We start from the raw sequence: 5,965 nt of genomic DNA, 5'->3' as shown, positions 1-5,965 counted from the left end.
GCCTCTGTCTGGTTTCAAAATATTTCCATCACCCTACTAGGAAACCCCCTACCCATTAGGAATTGAAAATAAGTGTTTAAACAAAAACTCGTACATGAGTTTCACAGCAGCACTATTTGCAATAGTTGATGTGGAAACAACCCAAATGTCCATCAACCCACGGATGGATAAACGAAATGTGCTCCATCCAGATAATGGAATATTATTCAGCCATAAAAATAAATGCAGTACTGACACATGCCACAGCATGGATGAACCTTGAAGACATTGTGCGACATGAGAGAAACTAGATACAAAAAGGCCACGGAGTATAGGATCCACTTATACGAAATGCCTAGAAGGGGTGAATCCATAGAGACAAAGGCTAATGAGTGATCGCCAGGTGCTGAAGGGAGGGAGCAAAGAGAGAGAGACTGCTTAACTGATAGTCATATTTTAAAACTTTTTATTTCGAAGTAATTTTAGTCTTAGAGAAAAGTTGCAAAACAGTGCAATGCGTTTCTTTATACCCTTTTCCCAGCATCCTCTAATATATAAAAAAATCCATAGCCATAGTATGCTTGTCAAGGATAAAAAATTGACAATGAATATATTATTAATTAAACTATAGACCGTATTTGAATTTCACCACTTTTTCTACTAATGAAGTTCTCTCTGTTCCGGGATCTTATCCAGGATCCCACATCACTTTTAGTGCTTATTTCTCCTTAGTCTCCTCTGATCTGTGACGGTTTATGAATCTCTCCTTGCCTCTCACGTGTCTGACACTTTCAAAGATTAGTCAGTTGTTCTGTAGAATATCCCTTGGTCTGAGTTTGTTCAATGTTTTCTCATGATGGGAGTGAGGTCATGTCTATTTTTTAAAATTTACTCATTACATATTTGTTCTGACAGGTAATAGAAAAATGGAGCTGGCATCTTTGTATTATGATTTCATGGATATCATTGCATATGTTGATGTTACAGTAAGTAAGGTAAAAAGTGAGTCAACTTTAAGGAAAAGTGGTAAAGAATTACACAGGTGAGACACAGGTATGATACAATGATAGGAAGGCGGTAAGACCAGTTGGGGAAATATGACATCTCATAGAGTCTTCACAAGAGCCCCGCACAGTGCATACTGTTATTACTCACCATTTTACAGATGAGGCACAGAGATTCTAAATGTCAACAAATGGCAGAGTCAGGATTTGAACCAAAGACCTACCAGCTTAACCACGACTTTCTCCCATGAATCTTCCTTCCCACCTCTGTGACGTCGGCAAGGTGACGTCACTCTCTTTCTTCTGGGACTTTCTTTGCAGAGAGCTCTGTTAGGTGAGGCTGAATCAGATGGGAACGTGTTGCTCAGTGCTGGGGAAGGGGTGTCTTCCAGGGTATTATCAGGGATACCAGTGCGACAGAATGTAAAGACCCAGCCAGTTTAGGTAACCCCAAGACACAGTCACTAAGGACGACATGTGGGACCCGGGACATGTGTGATTCCTTCAGATGGAAAGAGGAGGCTGGCTTCCATTCGGCTCTTGTTGGAACGAGTCCGCACGGACTGGTCTGACATCAAAAGGAAAAACTCTGGAGAGAAAGGTGTCACTCCAGGAAGGGATTTTGTAAACACACCGAGGTGAGAGAAGAAGCAGATATGGAGTGAAGGGTGACCGTTGTGTGAAAGGCTGCACCGTTCTCAGTAGCTTTAACTCAGGAAAGATGAGGGCAGGGTGAGCATCTGCCAGCGGGCACAATGCAGAGAGCTTTCAGGAAGGTGGGGACCTGGACCAACTTGGGGCACCTAGGACAGGACCCAAATCACTGAGCACATCCGCCCCTTCATTGAGCAGCTTCTAAAGGTGACCTTCCTTGCTTCCCTTTAACCTCACTAGCAGGGGCCCCCCAGTCAAAAAAAAAAAACCCTACAGGGTCCCGGCAGGAAACAAATGAGTGAGAGGGGCTGACCTGGGAACCAAGGGGCATAGGAGGGCTCGCGCCCTATCAAAGGGGCACTGACATTCAGGAAGGCAGACTCAGCGTGAGCGCACCTTCCAATGTTCCAGGAAGACCAGGAACTTGTATTTCATGTGAAATTTCCACTTTTTGTGTTAACTAAATGAAAGTTAGGTGTATGCCTATGGGTGTTGTTTGTAGAATCTGACCAGAGCCCTTTTGAAGCAAAAGATAACCTGGGTCTGAAGCACTTTTGGGCAAAATAGTTTATAGTTTGGGTTGAAATTGAAATTTCATTTGAAATTACCATTTTCGTAGGTCACAAAATAGTTGAATATCTGCAATTTTACACGGTTCAACCTAACATTGTCACACTCCCTAGACTGAAGTGTTCTGCTTGGAGCATCGTGGGGCTGCGTCAGAGGCACACTGGTTTCTTAAACTATAATATACACACCAACCTCCTGGGGATCTTAAAATGCAAAGTCTGATTCTTAGGTCTGAGGTAGGGCCTGAGACTCTGCATTTCTAAGTATCTCTCAGGTGATGCCTGCTGGTCCATGAACCACATGATGTAGTAAGACCCTAGGCCATGTCCATCAATGATCATTTTACAAACTCCATTAAGACCCCACATTAGCTTTCCTCTTTCTGAATCTAAGTGTCATTACCCAAGTATGCAAAGACCCCTGCATCCATTACTTCATTTATAATGGGCCATGTCATCACCTCCCTGCAGCTGCTTGGCAGGAAGTGAACTGACACCAGCCCCACCTTCTTGCACGGCAACCACCAGCTGGAATGGCGCTCCAGAGGACGATGGCCTCTCCTGTTCTCTGCCATCTCCACTGCTCCCTCTCACCTCCCACCAGGGCTACTTCGATAGCTGCAGACTTGGAGAGTGAGACTCTGATTTACTGAGCACCTACTATGTGCCAAGCACTTTGCACTGAGGGTACACCAGGAAGCCATGACCTTTGCCATCAAGGAGTGTACAGTTAGTACACTCATAGTTCATTAGGGTGATCATTTTAGGAACAAAGTCATTGCTCAATAAAAGCTGAATAAATAAAGGAGTCGTAGCAGGGATCTCTCTAATATTATGATCCTTATTTTTACTTTATTATTTTAAAAACTCCATTATCATTTATGGCTCCCTTAGTCAACACTAGATAAGTGTCCTCCGCTTTTTATCCTAATTATGAAATTGATCTTTTAAACATTTACCTTGCCAAGCAACTAGGATGGAGTCAATGGACCCCTCCAGGGCTCTGGGACACCTGAAAATCCTGGAATTGTGTGCATGACTTGTGACAGTTTGTCCCCTCCCTCCACCTGTCATGGTATCCTCGGAACCCCTGTTATCAGTCCTGGAGAGTCAGTCAATAATTGGAGGTGGTTCACCAGGAAGTAAGAGCTGAGGAGGCACTTGGCTCCTTGGGCTTATTTTGAAGAATCAAAAAAAAAAAAAAAAGAGACAGCGTAACTAGATAGAAAGGGCTGCGGCTCACATCCTCAGCTTAGCATTACTGCTGAATGTAGGATCCTGAGTAAAGATCCTAATTGCATGTGGGTGGCAATAAAAAATAAGCATGCAGCCTGAGTTTGAGAAGAACTAATGCAAGAGACCTGAATCTTATTTCTGACTCCATCTCTAAGAACCTTCAGCAAGTCTTTCCCCATCTATGAGCCTCAAATTCCTCATCTGTAAAATGCAGCGTCAACCCAGTGACTCTCCTTCTTATTGTTTAGCGGATGGTGAAGTGATTGAAAAACCATATTAATACTATGGACTCTCTCCCCATATAAATGCACATATAGTCACAAAGGTTGGGCATTTTTTGTATCCAATTCCAGGATTTTCAGGCACCCCCGAGCTCTGTTGGGGTCTTTAGATTCCATATTATGAATCACTGGAATAGAAAAGCCCTACAGTCTCTTTCAGTTTCCAATGACAAAAATTATAAGTGATGATCAGGCCAACTGAAATAAACATACACAGTAGCACTTCAAAAGTGATAAAAGCAAAGACTTTTGTATTTATAGATTATATGATTATCTACTTAGAAACTCTGAGTGAAAATTATTAGAGTTAATAAAACAGTTTAGTCAGTTTAAAAAAACAAAGATTTTAAGTTCAGACAAACTTGATTTGAATCAATGTCTACGACTTAACTAACATCTTTGAGCCTCAGTTGTAACATCTGTAAAATGGGAATAAAGATGTCGTATCTTTTGTATGGTTGTTAAAAGAATGAAATTAGATAATTCACTGAAGTGCTTACACAGAAATATGTTCAAAATATTAGTTTGAGCTGTAGGACTTTGGCGAATGTGATCATCTGCAAAATGGCTCATTTCGTATAATAAAAATTCAATAGAAGATATTGCTGTGGACAATATTGCTGATAATTTATTCAGTAAATATTTATTTTGTGCTTATAGGTGCCAACATATGCTAAGAAGAGAGTTAATTATATCTTTCAAATCAAAGCAGAACTATGCTGCCTCCGAGTTAAGTGACCGGTAGATCTATACCAAGCTCATACCTGCTATTTGCCCTCCTGCCTTTGGCCCTTGGCCCCCCATCATGCTAATATAGAACAAATGCAAATGCATTTAGCCAACCTGACAGGCTTGATTGTTTACTCAAATTTAACTCATTTACATTTATTATTATTACTGATATATCTGACGTGCGTGGAGTTATTCCTGCCATTGTAGTTTGTGTTTACTATTTAATGTGTTCTCTGAAATTTGCTGAAATTCATCTGTAACTGATTCACGCCTGTGCTGTGATCTGTTTACAGGGAACTTTAAAGTTAAGGGAACGGATGTTATCACCGCTCGCTTACGATCACCATTCTTCTTTTTCTTTCCATGAGCACGTTTTGCCATTCTCTTGACCCAGCTTCCCTGCACCAGGGGCACCCAAAGACCCGAGGAATGAGGGGAGAAACTTGGTTGAGCCTCAACTTAATACTAAGCTCCTCAATTTGAAAGACACTGTTCTCGATGTCCTCTTTAAAAGAAAGACTTAACGTTGCCTCTGCATTTGACATCTGCAGTTTACAAAGACGTGTTCTTTACGGCATCCTTGTAATGTTCACAAAAACTTTGAGAAGTAGTTGGGTTTTTTTACCTTTTCCATTTCACAAAAAGAAGTGGAGATTCAAAATGTTGAACGACTTTCCCAAGATCAAATGACCAATACGTGGCGCAGCGGGGGGAATGCGTCAAATCAGGCGTATTGTTTGTAATCCTCTCAAAAGTGTAGAAATAACGATGCAAAGAGATGTTGACTCTTACAATATGCTAGACCACAGGTTAAATTAGTTCTTACTACTCAGGAAGGATAACTCTATCAAATGAGTTTCCTCTTTTCTTTTTCGTTCACCCCATTTTTATCCCCTCTCCCATTCTGTCTGTTGGAAGTCAGAAGCTGGGACGTCCCTGTGGACACCTCCTCCTCTGCTTACCCCCTCCACCCAGTCAGTCACTGCATCTCGTTGACTCAACCTCATAAATATCCCTTCGATCCGTCCATTTCTCTCCTTCCTCCCTTTCACTGCCTGAACCCTCACCAGCATCAGCTCTCATCACTGGCTCACAGCAGCCTCCCTGCTGGGTTCATCATAGCCAGCCTTGCCTTTCCCACCCATTCTCCATCCAGCAGCCAGAGCGATCTTTATAAAATATAAATCTGACCACAGAAGTTCTCTTCTCAAAACCCTCTAATGTCTGCCATTACTCCAAGAAAAAAAGCCCAGAATCTTTAACTTAGCTCTCAAGAGAACTGCATGATTCAGCTCCCAAAGACCTCTCCAGCTTTATAGGACATGGCCTTTCTTCCCCTGCCACAGTGGACTTTGTCCAGCACCTCAAAGGCCTGCTCCTTCCCACCTCGGTACCTCCTCTCCTCCATCCCTCACTCGCACCACCCATTCCTTCATCTGGCCGGTCAACTCTTCCTCCAGGAAGCCTTCCCTGACCACCGCCACCCAGACTATATTAGCTGTCCTATTCA

The sequence above is a fragment of the Pteropus vampyrus genome, unplaced genomic scaffold (genome assembly GCF_000151845.1).
Source record: "Pteropus vampyrus isolate Shadow unplaced genomic scaffold, Pvam_2.0 Scaffold23, whole genome shotgun sequence".
In the NCBI taxonomy this organism is placed as follows: domain Eukaryota; kingdom Metazoa; phylum Chordata; class Mammalia; order Chiroptera; family Pteropodidae; genus Pteropus; species Pteropus vampyrus.
The sequence above is the reverse complement of the archived record's forward strand: the minus strand, read 5'-3'. Positions refer to the sequence as shown.